Below are 27,622 nucleotides of genomic sequence, written 5' to 3'. Positions count from 1 at the left end.
GTGCTCTTGTCAGCTTCATCCCGGATTTCCAGGGAAGAGGGCTTTTGAAGAAAAGATGCTGTAGCTAAAAATGTTGGGACGTGCGACTGTATGATCCCGGTCGTATCACGCGGGAGAATCAAAGTGATGCGAGCCTCTCTGAGCGTGTGGCTGGCAGGTGTGCCAGGACCAGCGGGCCCTTCATCCTCAGCAGGCACTCTGACTTAGGAGAGGTGACGAAGGAGGGCACCTCTTTCTCCAGGTCCAGCCTGGCCACTGTGCCCTTCTCCTGGCAGGACCACAGGCTGGACACTGCATGTGTCACCACAATCAGGACAAGCCTTGAGCCAAGTCAAGTGTCCAGAAAGGACAGCCAGCCTTGGAGTTCCCGTCGTGGCGCAGTGGTTAATGAACCCGACTAGGAACCATGAGGTTTTGGGTTCAACCCCTGGCCTTGCCCAGTGGGGTGGGGACCCAGCGTTGCCGTGAGCTGTGGTGTAGGTTGCAGATGCGGCTCGGATCCCGTGTTGCTGTGGCTCTGGCATAGGCCGGTGGCTATAGCTCCGATTAGACCCCTAGCCTGGGAACCTCCATATGCCGCGGGAGCAGCCCTAGAAAAGGCAAAAAGACAAAAAAAAGAGAGAGAGAGAGAGAGCCAGCCTCTCCAGGGATGGGGACCAAATGCAGACACCAGAGCCAGATGTGTGGATCCAGGGACCAGAGACCAAAGAGATGCGGGGCCAGTGCCTGGGGGTGACTTCTGGACACAGTGGTGAGGGTTTAGTTTCCATGTGCTCCCAGCAGTTAGCTGCCCAGAAAGGCCAGCGTATAGTTGAAAGGTCCTGGAGGGACCAGACCTGAGGCTGAGGAGGCCTGAATGTCCACAATCCACTCAACAGACCACAGCGGGTATGCTGCTGCCCTGCTGTGCGGATGGCGCCCTGCAAGCTGCCTCCAGCCCCCAGAGGGCTGTGTGCCCCCGTGCAGAGCTGGGGCCTCTGCTGGCCTGTCACAACGCATGGACACTTTGTCTGCCCCGAATTCCTCTTTGAGAATGATTCCACCTTGGGCTGAGGAAATCACTCCCAGTCCTTCTGGGTGGGAGAAACGGGCTCTCCCTTCCTCTTCCTCGGGGTGAATGCGACTGGGGCCGGCTGATGAGAATATCCCCACCCATGGGGCACCAGGACTGGTTCGGGGCTGGCATGTGGCATCTCAGCCATATACAGAGGCTTCCCTGGGCTCTCACCAGAGTCACAGAGAAACACCTTCTTTCTCTGTGACAGCAAGCTGTAAGAACAATGTTGGCCTGGGATGGCCATCTTGCTGCCACTTGAAAACATCCTGAGAATAAAGCCAAGCAGTGCTGAGAGGCTAGATAATCCTGATGGTGTTGTCAACTGCTGGATCCAGCCATGCCTGAACCACTCTGCTGATTCCCAATTTGCCAAATTCAGAGTCCCCACTCCCCCACCTTTTTTTTAATGGCCATACCCACGGCATATGGAAGTTCCCAGGGCCAGGGGTCCAGTCTGAGCTGCAGCTGCAACCTAGGCTGCAGCTGCGGCAATGCTGGATCCTTTAACCCACTGTGCCAAGCCTGGGGAAGAACCTTCGCCTCTACAGTTGGATTCCTAACCCATTGCGCCACAGCAGGAATGCCACAGAGTCCGCTTTCTGAGTTGGGTCTTTGCCATTCACAATCAAGGGACTGGAATGAAGTCGCCCGTCTTGGCTCGAGAAGGAATGAGAATGCATGGCAGGTCCTAACCTGAGTGAGCCTGACGTCTTCACAGAAATGACATGAGCCCTGGAAGTCAGCTTCCTGCTCCCACGTCAACTGTCCCTTTGGAGTCTGTGCCAGCAGCTGTCTGCTTCGGAGATGCCAGGGCGGCAGCTGCTTTCCTCTGAAGCACCCCCTGTTCGCTTCTCCTAGGCCTGCTCTGGCGGCTCTGCAGCAGTCACGTGGCCCCTCCACTGAGGGCATCTCTCATGGCCCCTGGATGGCATGGAAACCTCCCCTGCCTCGGCATCTGCCCAGACCACTACAGGAAGTTCACCCTTGCTCACTCCCCTAGGGACACAAGACACTGTCCCCGGTCATCCCAGTCCCTTGGCCCACTTCCCAGGTTCCAAGTTCAAGTGCCATCCCCCACCTCCGAGCACCCCACCTTAGCCGGGCCTCAGGCTAGCGCAGCCAGCATGAACGCAGAAGCTTCCGCCACGAACACAGGCATCCCTCAGCATCTCTCCATCCAGCATCGTCCGAGGACCCATGAATCACGAGCAGCAAGGCCCCATCACTGCTGCCTCTCCTGTTCCCAGTCAAAACCTCACCAAGCAGGTTAGAAGGTGAAAATAGGTACCAAACTGCTTAACACAGCCACGTGTAAGAACTGCAAGGAGGCCAATAGCAATAAACTGAATGACCCATATGTGAAATGGAATAATTTGCTAATTAATATAAATAGGAAAGAAAAGCTTCCTAGATAAATGACTGAAAAAAAAAAAAATCTTAAAGAGCTCAAGAGGAAGGAAATTAAGAAAACAAACCTCAATCCAGAGGATCAAAGACTACACTCAAGATAATATGCTACATGTGATGAATGCACATTCTATTTCTAAACTAGAAATCTGGGAGTTCCCGTCGTGGCGCAGTGGTTAACGAATCCGACTAGGAACCATGAGGTTGCGGGTTCGATCCCTGCCCTTGCTCAGTGGGTTAACGATCCGGTGTTGCCATGAGCTGTGGTGCAGGTTGCAGATGCAGCTCGGATCCCACGTTGCTGTGGCCTGGCGTAGGCTGGTGGCTACAGCTCCGATTAGACCCCTCGCCTGGGAACCTCCATATGCCGCAGGAGCGGCCCAAGAAATAGCAAAAAGACAAAAAAAATAAACAAAACTAGAAATCTGCTGGCAACCGTGTCATTGGGTAAACCAGTTACATAGAGGCCCCTAGACAGGGGGGCCAGGTGGAGGGGGGGCAGATCGTGGCTGGGGCTGAGGTCTGGAGCCAGAACCTACCAGAGGGTGGTCCCCAAGGGTCAAGAGGCCACAGGGAGGAAGGATGTAAATCCAGGCCAGGGAGCAAAGGCTGAGCATCCCCCAGCGCTGCCTCCACTGCCCCAGGGCAAACTCCCTGACTTCTCCAGCTCTCCCCCAGCCTGCCCAGCCTGCCTGGGGCCCCTCCCACCCCATCTCTGCTCCACGCACAAATCTGCTCTCCAAATCAAGCTGCAGAAGCTCCAGCCACTGGGTCAGACCCACCTTTCCTGGTGTCACTGCTCCTGTCCCCCCCATCACTGCCCTAAGAGCACCCCAACGTGATGCTGGCTCCTCGCTGCTCCAGCTCTGCCTCTCTGCCTCAGCTTCTGCTGCCCCCCGGGGCCCCAGGTGGTCCCTCCCTCCACCTCATCCTTCCAGGTCCTGCTGCACCTCGGAGCCTGCCTTGACCTCCCCTTCCCTCTGGAAGCAGCCTCTCCTTCCCTGAAGTCCTTCAGCTCCTCGCCTGCAGCACTGAGCATCGGCCGCCTTATGCTATACATACATTCTGTCGTCTAATGGGAAGTCTGCATCTGCCTCACCTTTGTGCCCTCTTCATTCATTCGTTCATTCAGTCATTCCACAAACATGTGCTGAATACCAACCACGTGCCGGACCCTGTGCTGGGATTGGGGATACCATAACCAACAAGAGAGACACTGTCCCCGCCACCTTGGAACTCACATCTCGGAGGGGGAAACACAAACAAAGAAACATGACTAAATAAACCCATAAGCATTGTGATACAGGAGAGAAAGGTGCAGGTATACCGGGAAGAACAACTCTGACTCCATATTGAATCTGTTTCTTTTACCTTAACCTTTGCATTCTATTGCTTTTGCTACAAGGTAAGATGATTGTGCAGTTCCTTGGTGGCCTAGTGGTTAAGGACTCAGCATGGCCACGGCGGTGGCTCAGGTTTGATCCCTAGCCCAGGAACATCTGTATGCTGTGGGTGCAGCCAAAAAAAAAAGAATGTTACCTAGAGTCTAAAATATACAGGAGAACCCATTCTCAAGGCTCTGACCTTTAGCGGTGTAACATTTTTCCATTCGTATAGAGGTAATAAGTTACAGAACAGAGGCCAACAGTTCTCTTGTTGGAGGTTTACAGGACCAGGGTGACCTGATCTATGCGGTCGGGTGCAAGAGCAAAGGTTCGACACCAAGAAGTTGGCAACAACTAAGCACACCCCTCCCCCTTTGTGTATAAAAGCAGCCTGAACGCTAACTCAGGTGAGATGGTTCTTTGGGACACAAGCCCACCGTCTTCTTGGTCTACTAGCTTTCCTTGTCCCAACGACTCATCTCTCGATTTACTGGCTTGTCGTGGGGCTATCAGTACAGGCTTGGACCTGGTAACAAAGGGGACACGATTTGTGAGCTCTGATTTAAAGGAAGAGTCAAGACGGTGTCTCTATCGGCAAAACAAGTGAATGTACCAAGTAGGAAATTCCTGGTGTGTCCCCTGCACCCCTCTAGACATACTTACCACCCATCATCACCCTGATGGGTGCCTCCAACTGGCTTTTTGTTTGTTTTTAGGGCCACTCCTGTGGCATATGGAACTTCCCAGGCTAGGGGTCGAACTGGAGCTGCAGTTGCCAGCCTATACCACAGCTATAGCAACTCAGGATTTGATCCGTGTCTTTGACTTTAACCACAGCTCACAGCAACGACAGGTCCTTAACCCACTGAGCAAGACCAGGGATCGAACCTGCATCCTCATGGATATTAGTTGGGTGCGTAACCCACTGAGCCACAGTGGGAACTCCCCCAAATGGCTTTTAGAGGGTTTTTTTCCAGCAAACACACCTACAGCAGACAACAGGACATGGTGTCCATTCATGTCCTGCAGAAGTCTTGCCACAACTTCATGTGGCTCTCCCCGCAGAATTCCCTCCTGACTCCCGATACCACCATCACCCCCCCAGGGCTAGAATAGCAAGTGGATTGTGTCCTGCAAGCTGACCCCGTATCACTGGGCTCTTCTGGCCTCCGTGGGAAAGGGCCATGATCGATTCGTCATGCCTAGCACAGGAAGCGGAGCAGAGAGCAGCGGCACGCGTGCCACGTATTTCCCTTGCCACTCAGCGTCTCGTAGATGACCACCCAGGCAAGAAATTTCCTTCAGCGTCTGGTCTCCTGCTCCTTATGGACCCCATGAACCATGTAAATAGCACATTTTTTTCCTGCTTTGATCTCTCATTAGCTCAGAGCTAAATCTCTGATTGAAGCATAGTGCACAGCTTCAACGGTGCACAGCTCTGCAGCCTAAATATATATCCTGACTCTCCCTGGTTGTGACCTTCCAGTTAATCTGTGTTTTTCCTGATCTTATTTTTATGGGTTTCTATTTAATTACATACACACGTATACAAGCATATATAAAAAAAATATCAACCCATAGCTCTGGCATTTAGCATCTACAGTATCTTTTTCTTATAAATATATATTTTATATTTCTTATGTAGTCAAGATACATACAGAAGCACATGCTCTTGTGAGTATCTTACTTCCTTGAGAGAAGATGGAGGAATAAATGGAGCGATGGATGGATGACAGGCAGGAAAACCAGGAAGAAGAAGCTACAGTCTGTGCCTGAGAGAATTCAGATCATTACACTCTGTTGTGAACAGAGCCAGAGTCTGGGACCTGAGATCAGGAGGCAGGCTTTTAGTCCCAGCTCTGATCAGCTCTGTGGCTGCGAAGGGGAAAAAATTGCCCCCACACCCCCTCCACCACACACCCAGGCGACCTGAGGGCTTCGCAGATCTTAAATGCATATACAACCATCTGCCTTATTCCTTTGCTAGGTTACAGCAGAAATTAAGCAGAGAGGGTTGTGACTGCCAATCAGAGGGAAGGCACCAGCTGCGGGCACGCCACCAGCGTCATTATTAGGATTGGGCACAACACTCCAGGCAAGCAGCACACGGCCGTGAAGAACCTGCCAAACCGCACGGCCTCCTATAAATGCTGCAGGAATTCAAAGAGAAAAGACATCTGTATGCAGTGTCCTTCCTGTCCCCCACCCCGGACGTCTGAGAGAGCGCCTGACTCAAAGACTTCAATTCCCTGCTTCTCACGGCAAGAGAAAAAGCCCCGTCCGGGACCCATCCCCCTCCTTGGCACTGGAAATCGCTACCCCCCCTCGTGAAGGGCTGGGGCTCCCAGGCCTCCGTCAGCACCCTGCCCACCGTCCCCTGCCCACAGCATCCCCCGCAGAAAGGGTGGGCAGCCCTGCGCGGTTAAGGGCAGGCCAGCTAGAGAAAAACGAGCTGAGGCTGGAAACAGTGGCGCTAGGGACGTGATTGGCGGGTGACCCTCCCGCAGGGCTCCCACCACACCTCCCCGACACTTCCTGACCCCTCCTGTCCCCCATCAGAGGCTCATTCACTCCACAATCCCCAGGGTTCCAGGCACCCTAATCGACAGCCCTGCATGTCGAACAGCAGGTGAAAATGAGACCGTGACAATAACTGGGCTCCCTTTCAACAAGTTTTTCAGCAGAGCGTGGGCTAGGCCTTGCTCTTCTAGGGGAACTGACAGATGTCACAAAGGTAATGTGGCTAATTCTAGATTCTGGAATGTTCCCTGCCCAGGCAGGGGCTGAACGTGAGGGCCTGGGGTCGGGGGGGGGGGGGGGGGGGGGGGGGAAGTGCGGGGGTGGGGGATGGACAGTCAGAGGGCTGTTGTGCAAACGAGTTCAAGGGACAAAATAAGGCCTTGTGTAGTTTATCCCGGAGGCAGACCCATGCTAGGCAGTGACTTCGCCAAAGTGGGGGTGGAGGGGTGCATGAGGTAAGGTCCCTTGGCATCCTGCAGGATGTCCCTTCTTCTCCTCGGCCCGACGTAGCTGCCCAGTGGCCTTCAAGGGTGGGCTCCAGAAGCCCCGTGTCGGCACTGGGACGAGCCCCCTGGGCCCAGCTGACCCTTCCAGGGGCGCCATCAGCCCAGGCTGGCGTATGGAAGTCACTTCCTCGAGAACCTGGGAAACAAGCGAAGAGACCGACCTCTCGATTCAGCTGCTCTCTGCAACACCAGGATGCAAAGTGAGGCGCCGATGGAGGGGCATTTTCCCCAGGTGGAAACGCCCAGAGACGGGAAAGGTGGTGATCAGTGGGGGAAAGAACAGGAGAGCCGAAGAGAGGCGAGCGAACAAAGGCAGAGCCAGGGCTCCCGGGCTGCCCTCTGGTCCACATGCTGGATCCAGCCCTTCCAGGGGCCTGGGCTTCTGTGAGATGCTCCAGTGTCCTGGAAATAAATCCCCCTCTCCAGTAAGCAGGGGAATCTCCGCTGCTCTTCGGCTGATTTAAGAATACCTGGGAGCGTGGGGAGGCGTTCCCGCGCTGGTGCAGCAGGCTAAGGACTCGGGGTTGTGTCTGCAGCAGTGAAGGTTGAGGCGGGGGCTCGGGTGGATCCCTGGCCCGGTGCAGTGGATTAAAGATCCTGCGTTGCTACAGCTGTGGCGTAGGTTGCAGCTGCGGCTTGGATTCAAACCCTGGCCTGGGGAACTTCCATATGCTGTGGGTACAGCCAAAAAAATGGACAGCAGAGCTGGTGGGGCTGGCGGGACTCAGGTCCGGCTTGGTCTGGTGAGGGGACCTTGAACAATTAACCTCCCTGACAGGTGGGCTCCGCTCACCTGGTCTATGGCAGATGCCTCCCCAAACCCACTCCTGGCCTCTCCAGTCTGTTCTCACACGGTCACAAGAAGCTCTTCAAAATGCCAGCCCCGCAGCAGACCCGCCTGCAAAAATCCTCCCATGGCTTTCCCCTGCTCAAACGATACAAGCAAAGACTTCCCACCCGACCCAGGGCCTCCGTAAGCCCACACCCCTTCCCCATGGGGTTTGCAGACGCCCTGGTCCTCCTCCCTGGGGGGCGCGTCCCCTGACCCTGCTCCTCCCCAACCCCTGCTGCCTAGTTACCTCTGTTTGGATTTTTGTATCAACACCATTACATACCAGCAAATTCACCCTATTAAAATGTACACGTCACTGGTTTTAGCACATTCAGTTATATAACCATCACCACTATTCCAGAACATTTCATCACCCCTGAAAGAGACCCTGTCCCCATTAGCAGCCACTCCCCATCCGTCCTCTCCCAGCCCCAAGAAACCACTAATCTGTCTCTACGGATTTGCATATTCTGGACAGTTCATATGAATGGGATCCTACAACAGGTGCTCTTTTTTCTTCTCTACTTCCCTTTCTTGTGCTGTAATCTTATTTTATTTTATTTTGCCATTTTTGTCTTTTCTAGGACTATACCTGCGGCACATGGAGGTTCCCAGGCTAGGGGTCGAATCGGAGCTGTAGCCACCGGCCTACGCCAGAGCCACAGCAAAGTGGGATTCGAGCCACATCTGCAACCTACACCACAGCTCACGGCAACGCCGGATCCTTAACCCACTGAGTGAGGCCAGGGATCGAACCTGCAACCTCATGGTTCCTAGTCGGATTCGTTTCAGCTGCGCCACGACAGGAACTCCATCTTGTACTCTAATATTTATTACTTTTTCCTTCTGCTTGCTTTGGATTTAGTTTTTTCTTCTTTTCCTAGTTTCTTAAGGTGGAAGCAGACTATTGATTTGAGGTCTTTCTTCTTTTTAAATATAAGCATTTACAGCTATAAATTTCCTCCTAAGCATTGCTTTAGCTGCATCCTATAAGTTTTGGTAAGTTGTGTTTTCTTTTTCATACATCTCAAAGTATTTTCTCTCTTTTTTTTTTTTTCTTTTTTCTTTTTTGCTTTTAGAGCCGCACCTGTGGCATATGGAAGTTTCCAGGCTAGGGGTCCAGTCGGAGCTACAAGCTGCCAGCCTACACCATAGCCACAGCAACTTGGTCCCGAGCTGTGTCTGCAACCTACACCACAGCTCAAGGCAACGCCAGATCCTTAACCCACTAAGCGAGGCTAGGGATCAAACCCATATCCTCATGGATCCTAGTGGGGTTCGTTAACCACTGAGCCATGAAGGGAACTCCCTCAAAGTACTTTCTAATTTCTATTATGATTTCTTCCCTGACCCCTTGCTTATTCAGGAGTGATTTACTTTCTACATATTTGTGAATTTCCCAAATTTACTTTTTTGTTACTGATTTATAATTTCATTCCACTGAAGTCAAAGAACACTCTGTACTATGTACTGAGGCTTGTTTTACGACTTAATGTATGTTCCCTCATAGAGAACATGCCATGGGCACATGAGAAGAATGTGTGTTCTGCTGTTGTTGGGTGGAGTGTTCTATGAATATCTGTTGGGTCTACCTGGTTTACCGTGCTTTTCAGGTCTAGTTCCCTCTTGTTCCTCTGCCTACCTGTTCTGTCCATTATTGACAGTGGAACCTTGAAGTCTCCAACTGGTATTATTTCTCCCTTCATTTCTGTTAGTCTGTGCTTCTTGTATTTGAGGGGCTGGTTGTTAGGTGCATATATGTTTATTACTGATATGCTTTCTCGATAGATGGATCCTTTTATCATTACAAAACATCCTTGTTTGTACTATTTTTGTCTTATAATCTATTTTGTCTGATGTTAGTGTGGTCACTTCAGGTTTCTCTTAGCTACTGCTTGCATGGCATATCTTTCTCTTTTTACTTGCCACCTATGTGTATCTTTCCTTTTTTCTTTTTTTTAGGGCCACACCTGTGGCATATGGAAATGCCCAGGCTAGGGGTCTAATCGGAGCTGCATCTGCAGCAACAAAAGGATCTGAGCTGAATCTGCAACCTACAACTTGTGGCAATGCCGGATCCTTAAGCTGCACTGAGCAAGGCCGGGGATCAAATTCGCATCCTAAGGGATACTAGTCGGGTTCTTAACCCACTGAGCCACAGTGAGAACTCCATCTACGTGTATCTTTGAATCTAAAGTGTCTTGGAGATAGCATAGAGTTGGGGTTTTTTTAACTTATTCTGTCAATTTCTGTCTCTTTATTGGAGCAATTAATATACTGACTGATAGGATTTATGTCCTTTTGCTATTCGTTTTCTACGTGGTCTGATATGTCTTTGTTCCTATCATCTTCCATTCCTCCCTTCCTTGGTGTTAAACAGGTATTTTCTGGCATACCATTTTAATTCTCTTTCATTACATATTTTAAATTATTTTCTTAGTGGTTGCCCTGGAGATGACAACTAACATTTTAACTTAAAACAATCTGGCTCTGATTAATGCCAACTTAATTTTAATACACACAAAAACTTTGCTCGAATATAGCTTTCTTCCCCCTTTTATTATGCTATTATTATACTAATGACATCTTTGTACATTATAAACTTGTCAATACAGTTTTATAATTCTTGCTTTACACAGATAAGAAAAGAGTTACAACAAAATACCTTTATACCTTTAAAGGTGCTCCTTATCTCATGTGAATTTGAGTCACTGTCTCGGGTCCTTTCACTTCGGCCTGAAGGGTTCCCTATAGTATTTCATGGAGGGCAGGTCTCATAGCAACACATTCAGGTTTTATTTATCTGGGATGTCTTGATTTCGCCTTCTTTTTTTTCTTTTTCACCTGTGCCTGCAGGTTATGGAAGTTCCTGGGCCAGGGACCAAATCTGAGGCTCAGATGTGACCTATGCCACGACTATCCAGCAGCAATGCTGGATCCTTAACCTGCTGTGCCACAGCAGGAACTCCCATCCCCTTCAGTTTTCAAGAATATCATTTTCTGGATATCGACTTCTTGTTGCCCATCTTTTTGTCTCCGCACTGTCATCCCATTGCCTTCTGGCTTCCAGTTTCAGATGAGAAGTTGACAGTTAGTCTGATTAAGAATCCTTTCTCTAGTGAAGTCTTACCCTTCAATTCTGACTCAACCATCTTTCTCCCTGGACTCCCTTTTGTATATGACACCCCCCCCCCCAGGGCTGCATACTTATTAGAGACGATCATGATTGTAATTAAACAATTAATCACAGAAGTAGCTCCCTAGTTTGTTTGCTTTTTTTGCTTTTTTAGGGCCACACCCATAGCATATGGAGGTTCCCAGGCTAGGGGGTCCAATTGGAGAGACAACCGCCAGCCTACGTCACTGCCACAGCAACGCAGGATCCAAGCCGTGTCTGCGACCTACACCACAGCTGGATCCTTAACCCACTGAGTGAGGCCAGGGATCAAACCCACAACCTCATGGCTCCTAGTCGGATTCACTTCCAGCGCACCACGATGGGAACGCCCCTAGTTTGTTTCTATCGCTAGAATGTAAGCTCCATAAGGACAAGGCAAGGAATGAACCTGCTTTGTTCAGCACTCTATCCCCAGAGGGAACACACTACTGGTCATACTGTAGCCTTTCAAAAAATATATACTGAGTAAATAAATGAAACTCGTCCTGAAGTCGGCCGAATCACCAGGCGTCCATTCTTCACTCTCTGTTACAGTATGAGGCAGCCACGCTCGGCCACGGCCTAATGGTGGGCAGTTTATTTCCCTGCCCCCTGGCTTGGGATTAGAGTCCAGCCTTCAGCTCCTGACTCACTGCTGTGTGGGCCCACGCATGGACATCAGGTCACCAAGTGAGGCCAGCCCACAGTTGAGTCCTGGCTGTCCCCAGGGCCTGTCCTCTCTGCCCTGACCTCAGAGTGACCTAGATGCAAAGTCTCGATTCTGTAAAGGCATTTTAGATCCCATGCAGGGCCTTCTCACCCCGAGTTTCTCCCTTTGCTAAATTATCCCCCAACTCCCCGTCCGGGGTGACCCAGTTCACCACATGCCACCCAAACCTGAAGATGGGTTTGGCGAAATCTGAGGCCATCCCAGCCTAAGAGGCCCTTTTACGTGAAGTGAGAAGCGTTGGAGGCGTTATCTCTTCCACCAGTTGGAAAAATCTCTGTCATAACGTGACAGTTCTGAAACAAGATGCTTCATAGCCCTTTGCGGAAAAATTGCCATCATAAACCACAGACGGAAACCCTCTTCTGTGCGGTGCCCTCTTCCGTATGGCACTCAACCCACAAACACGCCTTTGGCAGACCCACCACACCCACCTGCAGCTCAGGCCAAGCAAGACCCTCAAAGCGGCTGGTCACCTGCGCCACAGAAGCCTGCAGATGGGGCGATCACGTGGCCAAGAGCCACGCGCCCTTTCCACTGTGCTCAGGGCAGAAGCGTAAGTGTCCAAACAAAGCCAGGGAGTGGGAGAAAGGGCTTTATGTTCAGACCAGGGTCCCTGGTCCCCAAGCAGTGACTTTTGCAAATGAGGGGAACCACCAGCAGGATCAGAAGCTGGCGGGTAAAGAACGTCACTGCAGGGACCTCGAGAAAAGCAGAGGGATGACATCTGGGAAAGGTGGGCAGCCTAGCGGCTGCTCCGAACCACGGCCTGGCCAGATCACGACTGTTTGGAGGTAGAAAGAAGTTCACATTCATCTCTGACCTTTTGGTGGTGAGCCTCGCCCATGGTACCAATGCCCCCCGATCAAACACCTGCCCAAACCCTGACATTAACGAGGACAAGCACTGACAACTCTGCGACCAGTTGAAACTGGGTCGTTTCCTGCCACTAATCTGTGTGATTCAATGACATTAAAAAAGAAACCAGAAGAGAATTCATTTCTTTTTTTACTTGTAAATGAGGCCCACTTAGAGCAGAACAAGTTCAATGCTAATCTTCTTAGACAAAGGATCCCTGGGCAGGGGCGGGGGGGTGCCAAAGAACTTGGGATCCAGCCCTTGTTTCCTTTTCCTTAACCTTTTTTATTTTTATTTTTTTATTTTTCGGGTGCACCTGCAGCATATGGAAGTTTCCAGGCCAGGGATCGAACCTGAGCCAGAGCTGTGACCTACACCATAGCTGAGGACTGAACTGGTGCCTCCACAGAGACAAGACGCATTAACCCACCAAGTGCAGGAGGAACTCCTAGCCCTTGTTATCTGATCACCGCACCAAGCACCTCTTCATCTAACCCCCTGTGCTCTACCTCGAAGAGAAATAAACCTGGTTTCCAAAAACGAAGTCCAAAATCATATACATTCCTACATTTCCCCTTCTAAATTAAGCCAGTGTTCTCCATTAATTTCCACCGGGGAGAGAGAGAAAATTGTTTCAAAATTGGGAACTAAATTTAAAGTTAGGGAAAAAAAATTAAAACCAGCCTTCACAAAGTGCAAATGTTTGAAGTGGCTCTGCCTCCCATTTAAAAAAGTTACAGGAGTTCCCGTCGTGGCGCAGTGGTTAATGAATCCGACTAGGAACCATGAGGTTGCAGGTTCGGTCCCTGCCCTTGCTCAGTGGGTTAACGATCCGGCGTTGCCATGAGCTGTGGTGTAGGCTGCAGACGCGGCTCGGATCCCGTGTTGCTGTGGCTCTGGCGTAGGCCGGTGGCTACAGCTCCGATTCGACCCCTAGCCTGGGAACCTCTATATGCTGCGGGAGCGGCCCAAGAAATAGCAACAACAACAACAACAAAAAAGACAAAAGACAAAAAAATAAAAAAAATTAAAAAGTTACAGGTCAAGCGACGCTCTGTTTGAAAGTTCACCTTGTCACATCAGCCCAGGAATCCCAGCGTTCAAGTGGGGTCATGCAAAGACTCAAGGATTGGTTCGAGGCAGCTTCTACGCTGGATTTTAGCGATAGGAGGGGCATGTTCCACTACAGTTTTGGTGCTGGCAGGTGGGCGCACTGTATCCAACAGGATTCTTGGATGGCGAGCAACAGAAACCAGGCAGGATACCTGGTAACTCAAAACTGATGGGAAGCCTGAAAATCCCGACGTGGAAGAACACAGGATCCCTCACAGCTGCAGAGCCGGGGCCTCAAGGTCTCATCAGCTGCCGCCTCAAGAATAAGTGGCTCCAATACCCTTTCCCTTCCTGCTTCGCCCTTCTTAGATTCCAGATCCCGGAAAGCCGGTCCAGCAGCGTGGCCCAACTTAGGCCAGACCCCAGGCCTTGACCTGGGTGATGGCTACATGGGTGTGTTCACTTTGTAAAAATGAGACCAGCAGGAGTTCCCACTGTGTTCAAAGGGATAAGGACCCAACGTTGTCTCCGTGAGGATGCAGGTTCGATTCCTGGCCTCGCTCAGTGGGTTAGGGATCCAGCATTGCCCCAGCTGTGGCGTAGGTCAGAGCTGCAGCTCTGATTGAACTCCTGGCCTGGGAACTTCCATATGCCACAGGTACAGCCATAAAAAGAAAAAAAAAAAAAAAAAGGTAGACAAGGAGTACACTTAGAATGTATGCTGTTTCTGAATGGATCTTTTTTTTTTTTCCTGGCCACACCTGCAGCATGTGGAAGTTCCCGGGCCAGGGACTGAACCCGTGCCACAGTTGTAACCAGAGCCACAGCAGTGACAACACTGGATCCTTAACCTGCTGAGCCACCAGGGAACTCTGTGAATGGATCTTATGTGTCAATAAAAAACAAAGTTATAACTAACCAGCAATTCTACTCTTCATAGAAGTAAAACATAGAAGAGAAATAACATACATAAAAGAAATGAAAATATATGTCAATAAGACTTATGGCCACTCCATTTATATTAGCCCTAAACTAAAAAAAGCCCAAAGCTCGGAGTTCCCGTAGTGGCTCAGTGGAAATGAATCTGACTAGCAACCATAAAGACGCAGATTCGATCCCTGGCCTCACTCAGTGGGTTAAAGATCCGGCGTTGCCGTGAGCTGTGGTGTAGGTGGCAGACACAGCTAGGACCCCACATTGCTGTGGCTATGGGGTAGGCCGGCAGCTGTAGCTCCGACTGGACCCCTAGCCTGGAAACTTCCATTTGCCAAGGGTGAAGCCCTTAAAAAAAAAAATTCAAGCGCAGGGGGATAAACACTGGGTGCCTTGACAATTGCAGTAAAAAAGGAATGAACTGTAGCTCCATACAATGTGATGAATCTCAAAAACATAAACACACATGCAAATGGATCTATTAAAAACTGGAATACAGTGTGACTCCATTATAGAATTTCAAAAGTATACAAAATTTGGATTTCTTGTTATGGCTCAGCAGGATAAGGACTCAACTGTTGTCTCTACGAGAATATGGGTTCGATCCCCGGCCTTGCTCAGTGGGTTAAGGATCCAGTGTTGCCGTGAGCTGCGCCATAGGTCACAGATGCAGCTCGGATCCCGCAATGCTGCGGCTGCGGCATAGGCCAGCAGCTGTAGCTCCAATTCGACCCCTAGCCTGGGAACTTCCATATGCTGCAGATGCAGCCTTAAAAAGCCAAAAAAAAAAAAAAAAAAGACACAAGCCTACATGATAAAGACGATAAAGCTATAGAGAATAGCAGGTTAATGATGAGAATGAAATCGAGGTTAGTGCGCCCCGTGGGAATGCAGAGAGAGGACGATCCATGTAGGAAGAGGCATAAAAGCAATTTTTCTAAAGGGCTGTTAACGCTCTGTCTTCAGTTAGGTGGGCATATGGCTGCTTTGTTATCCTTCCTTAAACTGTACATGTATGTTTTATATGCGTAGACATATATCTCATAATAAGTTTTAATTAGTTCTGATAGTCCAACAATATCCAGTTAAAAGTCCTTTCTGATATTCCAACAATATCCAGTTAAAAATAAGAGGGGAGAGTGGAAATGATGCTATTCCCTGGCAACAGAAAACGTAAAACACCTAGGAACAAACTTCACAAGAAATGTTCACAGCCTCCATAAAGACATCAATGAAACTTTAGTGGGTGCCATAAAAAAAAAAAAAGAAAAAGAAAAAAAAAAGGAATGACAGGAGAGAAGACATGCATCAATATTGTACAGACCATATTTCTAGAGAGGGAAACCTCAGTATCATTATTATTTCATAAATGTAATGTCACTCCAAATGAGAGTCTAATGACATGGGCAGGAGAGCAATAAAATGATTATAAATTTTACATAGAGGAGTGAATCAATGGGCAGGTGTGAACAAAGACACGCTGAGAAAGAATTTGTATTGCCAGGGGTTATATAAAGTCATAATAAAAAATGTGAGAGGGGAAGAAAAAGGTCAGGTGATGAAAAAAAGAGAAACCCTGGAAGCGCGAATGTTTGCGCACAATCATAAAACTAACATTCAGAGTCAGGCGGGGCGAGAGCGAAGGAAACCAGGATCCAAGACTAACGTCTATTAACCCAGCACCACGGGGGACTGGACCTGGGAGGCTGAAGCGTAAAGGGGGAGGGAGATGCTGGTGTTTTGCCTTTTTGAATTTTGAACAACATGGTTATCACACATAGCTGACCCCGAACAATGTGGGGGGGGGGGTCCGAGGCATCAACCCTCTTGCACTTGAAAATTCCCGTGTAACTTGACAGTCAGCCCCCCCAATCCACTGTCACAGTCGCACATACCCAGGGTCAATCAACCACAGCTTGGGTGATGCTGCAGTAATTACTGAGGGAAAAGACACCTGGGTACCAGCGGACCCACAGAGTCCAAACCCGTGTTGTTCAAGGGTCAACTGGCTATTCAAAAAAATAAATTTAAATTTCAAATCTAGTTGGTAGGAGAAGAAACAGAACTAAAAGAATTGGTGGAGGAGTTCCCGTTGTGGCTCAGCACAGAACCTGGCTGGGATCCACGAGGATGTGGGTTCAAGCCCTGACCTTGCTCAGTGGGTTAAGGATCCAGCATTGCCAAGAGCTGTGGTGTAGGTTGCAGATGTGGCTCAGATCCCAAGTTGCTATGGCTGTGGAGTAGGCCAGCATCTGCTTCTCCGATTCAACCCCTAGCCTGGGAACTTCCATATGCCACAGGAGAGGCCCTAAAAAGCCAAAAAAAAAAAGAGGAGTTCCTGTTTCGGCTCAGTGGAAACAAGTCTGACTAGGAACCATGAGGTTGCAGGTTCGATCCCTGGCCTCATTTAGTGGGTTAAGGATCCGGTGTTGACGTGAGCTGTGGTGTAGATCGCAGACACAGCTCTGATCTGGCGTTGCTGTGGCTGTGGCGTAGGCCAGCAGCTCCAGCTCCAGTTGGCCCCCTGGGAACTTCCATATGCCGCAGGTGAGGCCCTGAAAAGCACACATAAACAAACAAACAAACAAACAAACCATGCCTTTAAAAAAGAAGAATTGGTGGACAATTCAGAAAGAAAGAAAATCAGGCTCTTATCTCCTACCATAAACCATTTTGGTTTATTAGAGTTGAATGCAAAAGAGAGAGCTGAATGGGAAAGCTGACACCAAATAAAGAACTAGAAGAAAATATCAGTGACTATTTCTCTGACCCTGGGGTGGGGCAGAGCTTTCAAACCCAAAAGCAAGAAGAAGTCATGAAAGGTCTGATAGACTTAACCACACAGCTCCATCTGCTGAGGCTGCCAAAACAAAATACCACCGACTGGGCAGCTTAAACCACAGATGTTTCTCTCTCACAGCTCTGGAGGCTGGAGGTCAAGATCAAGGTGCCAGTCCATCCAGTTCCTGGTGAGGGCTCTCTTCCAGGCACTAATCGCATCACAAGGGCCCCATCCTCACGGCCTCATCTAACCCTAATTACCTCCCTAACAGCCCATCTCCAAAGACCATCAGGTTGGAATTAGGGCTTCAACATACGCATCTCAGGAGAACACAAACGTGTGTTCACAACACCCCAAAACCTTAGAACCTTCTCTACGTGTAACGAATATAACGGAAAAACAGGCACCGCACTGAAAAAATGTACGACATATAGGCCGGTCAATATTCTTATGGATAAGCAAACATTAAATAAAACAGAGGTTATACAATCATTTATATGGAATAATCTCTTAAATATTAAACAGTGGTTATCTGTGGAGGTTGGGAATCACAGATGTTTAGTTTTTCTTTGTGCTTTTGTGTATTTGTCTACGTTTTCCATAATGAATAGGAATTACTTTTTTTTTTTTTTTCTTTTTTGGCCACCTCTCAGCATATGGAGTTCCCAGGCCAGGGATCAGATCCAAGCCACAGTTGGAACCTACACCACAGCTGTGGCAACATGGAATCCTTAACCCACTGCACTGGGCCGGGGATCAAACCTGCATCCCAGTGCTCCAGAGATGCCGCTGATCCCATTGTGCCATGGTGGGAACTCCTGAACTACTTTTAAGATTTTTTTTAAAATGACATTTTTCCTTTTTATTTTTTTTATCTTTATTTTTGGCTGCACCCACGGCATGTAGAAGTTCCTGGACCAAGGATCAAACCTGAGCCACAACTGCAACTCAAGCCACAGTAGCGACAATGCTGGATCCTTAACCCGCTGAAAATGACCATTATTATTAAAAATTTTTTTTTTGTCTTTTTGCCTTTTCTAGGGCTGCTCCCGAGGCATATGGAGGTTCCCAGGCTAGGGGTCTAATTGGAGCTGTAGCCACCGGCCTATGCCACAGCCACAGTAATGCAGGATCCAAGCTGCGTCTGCAACCCACACCACAGCTCACGGCAACGCCAGATCCTTAACCCACTGAGCAAGGCCAGGGATCGAACCTGCAACCTTACAGTTCCTAGTCGGATTCGTCAACCACTGAGCCACGACGGGAACTCCAGATGACCATTATTTTTTTAAAGGTGTTATGGCAAGGTCAAGCCTCATCAGGGGAGGGTCCAATTCTGTAAAATGTTAGGAGGACGGTTGATGAGCCAGTGCCCAGCACAGCCTGGAGGGTGACCCATAACAGCTACAGACTCTACAAGGAGCCCCTGAAAGAGGCAGGTCCTTCTTCCCAGAGGAAGCAGGCATGACAGGGATCTTGTACTGCTGAAAATCCTGCCCCATGGAAAAGGGGACACTAAATTTGAGCTGGCTCCAAAGGGACAGGCCCAGAAGCAGAGGGACAAAGAGGCGGATCTCAAGATCTCAGCTCAAAAGAGGGAAGAATTTGGAGAGTTCCCTTGTGGCCCACTGGGTTAAGGATCTGGTGTTGTCACTGCTGTGGTTCAGGTCACTGCTATGGAGCAGGTTCCCTCCCTGGCCCAGAAACTTCTGCATGCCGTGAGCATGGCCAAAGTAAACACATAAGAGAAGGAAGAGGCTCTACCTATGTGAGCCGCCCCTAAATGCAAACCACCACCGGGTGAGCTTCGTGTCACGGTCCACCCACAACTTAAGGCTTCTTCTATCAGGGAAGGGGTTAAATTGGACATTAATTTTTCTTTTTCTTTTTTTTTTTTTTTTTTTTTTACGGCCACACCAGCAGCATAGAGAAGCTTCTGGGCTGGGGATCAAATCCGAGCTGCAGCTGTGGCAACACTGGGTCCTTTAACCACTCTGCCAGGTGGGGGATCGAACTACACCTCCATGGCAACTGAAGCCACTGCAGTCAGATTCTTAACCCAAAGCACCACAATGGGAATGCCTAGACATTAATTTTTAATTATATAATTACTTTTCCTTTTAAAAATTTAAAGCAGATTGTACACTTAAAATGAATGGATTGTTTGAGACATAAAAATGATACAGCAATAAAATTATTTTTAAAAGTTTAAATATCACACACACACACACATACATACAATCCTTTTTCCCTCCCCCTTCACCTGGAGAGAGCAGCTACTATAGGTTTGGAATGTGTCCATCTAGATCTTTTTATGTGTTTTTGTATGTAGGTATGTGTTACATATATTTGTATTCATACAAAGTACGAAGGCAGACGTGCGAGCATTTCTATAAAAAGCATCATAATGTATTTATCACTTTGAAACTTGCTTCCTTCACCTTATAATCTTTATATAAGGATCGTCATTATTGGTATAGAAAGATCCCACAATTCTCAAAACCTCTTAATACTCCCAGGTACAAAAATGTGAGCTGATGGAGCTGTTAACTATCCCGCCACCAACGAACATTCAAACCACATACAGTTTTTCACCACTGATGGCATCCTGCCACAAAGGCTGTTCCAGAACTTTCCACCTGTGCATGCATGCCAGGGTGCCCTGAGAGACAGAATCCCCACGATGCAGGGCAGATGCTTTTTACTTGAACACGTGGTGCCAAACTGTGGTCCATCACAGCGTTCCTTTCCAAGCCTTAGACCCCCCGCGCTTTAAACCCCCATCCCTGTGAAATGTCTTCTTGTCAGTTTCAGCTTGACATTCTGGCTTGCCTGGCATATTCCGCACCTTGGTTTCGCTCCACTGCTCTTCCTTAACTATTCGAATCATCATCCGGCCATGGGATGGGCTACTCCGCTCCCTGGCAGCCCTCAAGCCAACAGCCTCTCTCCTGGCTATGCACGGAGGGGCCTCTCGAATGGGGACGAGACCCTTCTAGCCCCTTCTGAGCTTCTGGGAATCAGAGGCTGCTCTCCCAGCAAACGAGAAGGGGCGGAGGGCTGAGCAAGAAGCGTCTGTACAAACCCCCGCATCCGCTCCACGGCTTGGATGCACCGGACCCAAAGGGGAAACGGCATCACCTTGTCGATGGTGTGTGAGTGAACCATTCGCTCTCCTCACCAGGCCCAACAACCAGCAACTCCAAGACGATGCCCGCCACGGGCACCGCAACACCCAACCGATTCGCTGTCCGTGGGACGCGAAGTGCCTTTACATAAGGTGCGAACCATGTGACTGCCGTCTTACATAAGGTGCTCCAGTATTTTTAGCAGCATGTGGCTGTCACGTGAGAGGAGGAGCAGATCTCCCAGTGAATGCTGCTTGCTTCCCGGGCTGGGGCAGTCCTTGAAATGCTGCTGTTTTTGCAGGCAGCAGACTGCCGCTGGAGGGCGGGGATGTCTGTGCTGCAGGGCCGTAGCACCAGCCGTATTCTGCAGTTTCTGCAGCCCCGCCAGACAGCTCTGACCAGCAGAAAGGGCTCTGTGTCACCACCCCCCACCCCCAGGCCTCGGGGCAGAGAGAAAAGGGCCACTTCACGGACTTGGCAGAACCCAACCAGCCACCTCCCAGCTGAGCAAGCGCTCCCCAAACCCAACAAAGTAGAGAGAGACAGAAGGAAAGCAGAGCTGCCCCTGACCCTGCTGCCACATCCCCAGAGGCATCCCCCCGCCCCAGAACCCCAGGCGCTCACCCTCATGTCACCTCCCACCTCTCACAAGAAATCCAAGATTCCAGGTACAGTGTCAAGAGTGTGGCCCTTGGGAGTTCCCCACTGTGGCTCAGCACTAATGAACCCAACTAGTATCCATGAGGACGCGGGTTCAATTCCTGGCCTCACCCAGTGGGTTAAGGATCGGGTGTCGCCATGAGCTGTGACATAGGTTGCAGACTCAGCTCAGATCTGGCCTTGCTGCGGCTGTGGGGTAGGCTGACGCCTACAGCGCCTATTCAACCCATAGCCTGGGAGCTTCCATATGCCACAGGTGCGGCCCTAAAAACCAAAAAAAAAAGAAAAAAAAGAAAAATACTAGTGTGTGGCCCTCATACAGGAGTGGAGTGTTGGTATTCACGTCCCGACTTTAGGGTCCCTGTTGCCCTTTTCCCTGTTTAGGTCAATGTTATTGAAGTGTCTCACACACACACACACACACACACACACACACACATACACACACACCCCAAAACTGGTGAGTTTTGAGAATATGAACACACCTATGTGACCAACACCCAGACGGAGACACTGAACATAGCTGGCCCCCCAGGGGCCTTCCTCGTGCCCCCAGGGACCCCTCCCCGACCTCCAGCACTTACGCTCATGCCACCTTTTTTCTGCACGTGCTCTTTTGCGTCTGGCTCCTCTGCTCAGTGTTTGCGGGGTTCATCCCCGTCGTTCCGCTTGGCGGCGAGCTGTCTCGAGGGACAGCGTTCTACTGCACATATTCACCCCGATGTCCCCGGCCACTCTACCGCCACCGGACACTGGCAGTTCCAGTTTGTCGGCTCTTGCAGAGAGCGCTGCCGTGAACATGCTAGTACACATCTTTTCACTGCAGCCTTTTGCCTCTCCGAAGACATAAAATGTTGAAAATTACTGCTTTAAGTCACATCTTGAGAAAGCCAACCTGCTCTACGTCTCCAGTTCACCCTTTCCTTCATTAAACGCGGTCTTCCCACTGTCTATGCAGCACCGAGTAAAGAGCACTGGCCACAGGAGTCGGACTTCCTAGGACTAAAGCCCTACTCTACCACCTACTTGCTGTGCATCCTTGGGCAAGCCCTTAACCTCTCTGTGCATTACTTTCCTTACCTATAAAATGGAGAAAACAACAGTACTTCTGTCTTCATTTGGTTGAGGATTAAACATGGGAACAAGGTCTACATAAGCTAAGAACCCCTCAACGTTAGTGGCTATTACTACTGCCAAAGGCACCCGGTCCTTCTCAGCACCCCTGAGGCCCCCTGCTCTGGCAGCCCCCTGCCAGGATAGCTGAGCAAGGCCCTCACATCGGAGGAGACACCAACAGGAGACACCAACTGCAGACAGACAATTCCGCCACCGCCCCCGGGAACAGAGCTGTACCCACATGCCCGCCCTACGCCAGACCGCGCTCTTCCCTCGGCCTCTCCTGTCATCAAGGATGCGTGAAGGCCACAGCTACTGTCCTTTTACCCACAGGGCATTGGAGCTCACTCAAAATGTGACCTAAACCAGGGGCACCGTTCGGGGTCATTACTAATGGTGTGCCAGCAGCCTAGGGACAAGCTGCTGGGGCACTAACGGTGCCCAGAAATCACAGCCTGCAAAAAACCCCAATGGCTCCGATGTCCACGCAAAAGGAAGAGCGGAGTGAAGCATTTGATGGTTTTGTGTAGGAGACAGAGATGGAAAACGCCCCTCGAAGCACTTGGTGCAGAGACCTAGGAGCCAGAGCGGGGCCTTGCACTACCAGTTGCCATGGCAACTGTTTTTCACAAGAGGAACTTGTTTTCATATGACAGTGACCTGTGGAAGGAAGGGAAGCACAGCTCCTAAGAAACTTAACTGGAGGCGGTCCTGTTTGGAGGGTGGCATCGATTTCTGTATCAAAAAAACAAAAGGCATTCAAAAGTGTCCTAAGCGACAGAAATGACCTGAGGGCTCCTCGCAGTTCTCTGTTCCACAACTCTCACGCACACACACACACACACACTCACACAAAAACACAGCCTGTGTCAAAGGCCTCTGGGGCAGTTGTCACAGCTTCTCTGAGTCACTGGTCCCGCCCTTAACCATCTGTTGTGTTTCAAAATCCTTTCCTTGGAGTTCTCGCTGTGGTGCAATGGGATCAGTGGCAAGGCTGTAGTACCAGAACGCAGGTTCCATCCCCACCTGGCACAGGGTTAAAGGATCCGGCGTTGCCACAGCTGTAGCATTGGTCACAAGTGCAGCTATGATCTGATCCCTGGTCCAGGAACTCTATATGCTGGGGGGCGACCAAAAGGGAAAAACAAAACAAAAAACCTAAAACAAAGTCCTTTTCTTTCTTTTTTCTTTTTTTTTTCTTTTTTCTTTTTAGGGCTGCACCTGCGGCATATGGAGTTTCCCAGGCTAGTGGTCAAATTGGAATTACAGCTGCCAGCCTACGTCACAGCCATGCCAGATCCAAGCCGGGTCTGTGACCTACATCACAGCTCACATCAACGCCAGATCCTTAACCCACTGGGCGAGGCCAGGGATCGAACCTGCAACCTCATGGTTCCTATTCAGATTCGTTTCCACTGTGCCATGATGGGAACTCCCAACAAAGTCCTTTTCTTAGTCCAGTGGAGTTCCAAGCAACCAGTACACCTGCACACCTGGGCCAGGTACCGAAGGACCTGTAACACACTCTGCGGACTGAGGCTTACGCTTTTCTGGAAAAACAGCAAATCCAAGTATCAGGAAACAGCCTCCAAAGTCAGACAGACTGGAGTGCCAAGCTATGTGCTGCCCACCTACAAGCTGTGTGGTGTAGACAGGTCCCTGGACCTCGCTGGGGTCATATCCTCACGGGCAGAACGAAGCGAAGGAGCCTGGCACCCTGCCCCCTGGGGGTGGCAAGGATAACGCACAGGAGGGGTGCTACAAAGAGCAGCACAGGCCGGCACATGCCGACCACTCAATAAAAGGCTGCTGTGATTTAAGAGCTGGAAAAGGGTCTCTCTCAGCCTTGATACAATCAGAGGCTAATAGCAGAGAAAAAAGTATTAAGTCGGGTGGACGGACTGTAAGTGAATCTAGCCGTGAGCCCAGCAGGAGCACCGGGCAGTGGGAATCCGGGCGACTAGAACAGTCCTGGAGGGAGGTGGGATCTGAACCAGACTCTGAAGGATGACGGGACGTCTTCTTGGAGGTTTGGGGGAGGAATTCCTTTACTGACAGCCAGCAGGGTACCCCGCCCCAGGACCCAGGAGGAAGGGAAGAGGCTTCCAGGACACACAGGGATCTGATATCTGGGGACGGTCAGCTGTGGTCCCCAGGGCGCGGTGGAGTGGGAAGACCAGGACGGGGGTCCTGTGCAGATGGGAGAGGCAGGGCGTCCCCAGGGAAGTGGCTTCTGAGAACGGCTGAGGCTGCAGGAGGGAGAGGAGCTGGGCTCTGCATGGGAGGGGAAGCGGAGCCTCCAAAGACTTCCCAGCAGAGGAGAACGGCAATCGGGTAAAAGCAGGGTCCGTCCACCTAGAAATGACATGCTGCATAGACTGTGGGAACGGAAGGGATTCTGGCACCAGCCCAGAAAAGGGGCCTCTGAACTCAGGCCTGAGACATTCAAGACCTAAAGCAGCAGCCTGGTCATGGGGGGCAGGGGCAGGAAGAGGGGGGACATTGGGGGGACATTTCAGGGAAAAGTGACTGTAACAGAGGGGGAGGAGACCCACTGCTGGGGCAAAGGGGCGGGCAGCTGCCTGTGAGGGGGGGACACGCTGAGTCAGGGTGTCATTGGGCATCCAAGGAGCCAGGACCAGGACTAGAATTGGGGGCGGGTGCTGAGGGCTCCTGAAGCAAGTTCTCTGAGAAGCTAAACACCAGGCCTCACAAAACACCCCAGAAAAGAGGGAAGGGGGTGGGGGTCAGAAGGGGAGAAGGAAGGAAGGAAAAATAAGAGCAAATCCAAGAGAGGAATCACAGCACAGAAGGCTGCAGAGAGGGCACGGGCACACAGGGGTCTGCTTCCCGGACAGAAGGGCCGGCAGCAGGACAAGCCGACAGAAGAGCAGTGTTTGGAAACAAGCCGATTTTCAGAGAAGCAGTTTCAGCGTCGCGGTGGGGCCAGCAGCTAGACTGCGAGGGATTAAGAGGCGAGGCGTGGAGCCAGGAGGCAGGTGCAGAGCACTTGTCGGGAAAATGCAATAGTGAGAGAAAAGAGGAAACGAAGCTTATTGCTCTGATGTATTTTTTTCCCCCAAGAGATGGGAAGCCAAGTGGATGTCAGAGGCAGGAGGACGGAGGGGCCTGGACCTGTGCGGAAGGGCGGGATGGCTCGAGGCGTGGGGGAGGGGAGGGGCAGAGCCTGGACGGCTGCCCTGGCTCGGCCCATGCTCTTCCTAGGGTGTCAGGGACTCTGACTCCCCCCGACCTCCAAATGCTGGGGGTGGGGGATGGGGCGGTCAAAGATTCCCACGCAGCCACACACATGGGGCCTGATCTTTCTCCCGAATCCCTCGGTCCTGAACTCACTGAGGATGGGTTATTACACCTTTCGCATGCACCTCTCCCCAGGACTGCGTCCGGGGCGGGGGGGAGGTTCACAGATCACACAGGTAGGAAAATCGGGTCCTCAGCCTTCTGAGTAGCCGGGCAGGGGCCCAAATTCTCAAACTTCCCAGCAGAACCCTCACTGCAAACCAAGAAAGGGGGCTTCACCCCTCGCCCTGCCTCCCGCCACAGCGCAGGTGTCACAGGGCACCATCGTGAGTCATGAGGCCAGAGCCTCATTCTGATGGCAGGGATGGCTGGATTTCTACAATTCCTCCAGACCTCCGGCCTGGAAAAAAAGGAGGTGGGCCTGACCTGGGGTTTCAGGAAGACTGGAAAACCAACCCGGGGCAGGACACTCAGGCGGAAAGAGGCGCGCAGGGTGAGGAATCCTGCCTGGCCAGGGAGAGCTACCTCCGTCCCGCCCCCCTCACACCCTCCTGGGCACCAAGTGCCATCGGAATCCCACTCCTGATCACCTAACCAGGGCCGAAAGCCCAAACGGCCAGGACCCAGGCCCAGCCAGGTGCCCGCGCCCTGCGTCTGGAGCGTGGGATCCTCACCGCAGGCGAGGCGGGGCGCGGAGGGTACTGCGCGCCGACCCCGCCGGCAGGGAGGCAGCGGCGACCCCGGGGCCCCGCCCGCGCACGTGCGCGCCCCGCAAGCGCTGGGTAAACACCGCACTTGTTGACGCGCCCGCCCGCAGCGCTCCCCCCTAGCGCCGCCTGCTGTCTGCCGCCAACCTCCGCCGCCCACCTGCTCCCCGCCTCCGCCGCCCCGGGCCCGCCCGGGCCTGCCCGGCCCCGCGGCCCCCAGCACCGGCGCACCACCGGCTCCCCGAGGGCCCCAAGCAGGCGGCGGGCCCCCGGCCGAGCGCCAGGCGCTCCGGGGGCCGGGCCCAGGCGCTGCCCGGCGCTCGCCCCCGACCCGCGCACAACAGCTCCCGGGCCCGCCTGCTGTCCCCGGGCCGCCCCGAGCGGCCCCGCGGCCCCCGCCCCCGAGCCTTACACACGCCCCGGCTCCGGCGGGCCCCGGCCCCGAAAGGGGGGCGGCCCCCGGGAACCAGACTTACCTGGGGTCCGCCCGGCCGCCGGCGCGCTCCCTGACCGCCCCCTGGCGGCGGCCTCGGGTACCCGGCGCCCGCCCCGCCCCGCCCCGCCCGGACCTGGGACCTGAGGTCACCCCGTAGGCCAGGGCCCCTCGGGGTGGCTGGCCCCTTGCTGTTACCGAGTAACAAACAGTACCCTCTGTTCCCCAAGCAGCTCCACGTCCCCACCCGCCCAAATGACCCACTCTAACAACCCCAGGAGACAACAGGAGGGCAAGTATCATTTCTGGGGCCGGAAACGGCACCTGGCACCTGCTGCAATTCAGTTCAATTCATTGGTTGGAGGAGGGAAGGCGCCACTCATGGGCCGGCAAGCTGAGGCAACTTGCCACAGTCACTAAAGGAAATAATCACGGAACACTAAAGCTTTCACCAGCCTTCTGTCTTGACTTTACCACTTCAAGAACTGCTGTCCGCCAGGAGGCTAGGTGCCCAGGTTTTTGGATCCAGGTGGGGTGCGAGTGAGGACAGGCAGCGCTAAAGCCCTGTTACCCTTCATTCTCGACCGGGAAGACGAATTCAATCAAAAACCGGTTTATGGGAGTTCCCGTGTGGCACAGCGGAAACGCATCCAACGGGGAACCACGAGGTTGCAGGTTCGATCCCTGGTCTTGCTCAGTGGGTTGAGGCTCTGGCGTTGCCATAAGCTGTGGTGTAGGTCACAGACATGGCGCAGATCCTGCGTTGCTGCGGCAGTGGTGCAGGCCAGCAGCTGTAGCTCTGATTCCACCCCTAGCCTGGGAACCTCCATATGCTGCTGGTGCGGCCCTAAAAAAAGCAAAAACAAAAAGCAAAACCCAGTTTATGAACAGATTTCCTGAGCTAACCCCAGAATCTGTAGCTGAGTGATGACCAAACCTGGAAGTCCTGGCTTCCAGACTTACAAAGCAGCCCCCACAAGTCCTTGGGTCAGACGTCGGTTTAGGTTCTGGATCTGGCCCAGGGGAGATGTGGTCTTGGGTAGGGGAGCAAATCTCAGTAAGCTAGCCCTGTCCAGTAAACTTCCTGCCATCATGGACAT

General features: G+C 51.6%; 1 protein-coding gene across 1 annotated transcript in view; it reads right to left on the bottom strand.

The window, feature by feature from the left end:
• RPH3AL (rabphilin 3A like (without C2 domains)) overlaps nucleotides 1-26,612 on the bottom strand; it is a 156,222-nt gene extending 129,610 nt beyond the window's left edge. The window contains exon 1 of the mRNA XM_047759279.1: nucleotides 26,566-26,612. The gene's annotated coding sequence lies outside the window, so the exon portion shown is untranslated. The remainder of the gene's footprint in view (nucleotides 1-26,565) is intronic.
• Nucleotides 26,613-27,622: the final 1,010 nt, after the last annotated feature.

Source organism: Phacochoerus africanus, chromosome 14 (genome assembly GCF_016906955.1).
Source record: "Phacochoerus africanus isolate WHEZ1 chromosome 14, ROS_Pafr_v1, whole genome shotgun sequence".
NCBI classification, from domain to species: Eukaryota; Metazoa; Chordata; class Mammalia; order Artiodactyla; family Suidae; genus Phacochoerus; species Phacochoerus africanus.
This window is presented reverse-complemented; position numbering and strand designations above follow the sequence as displayed.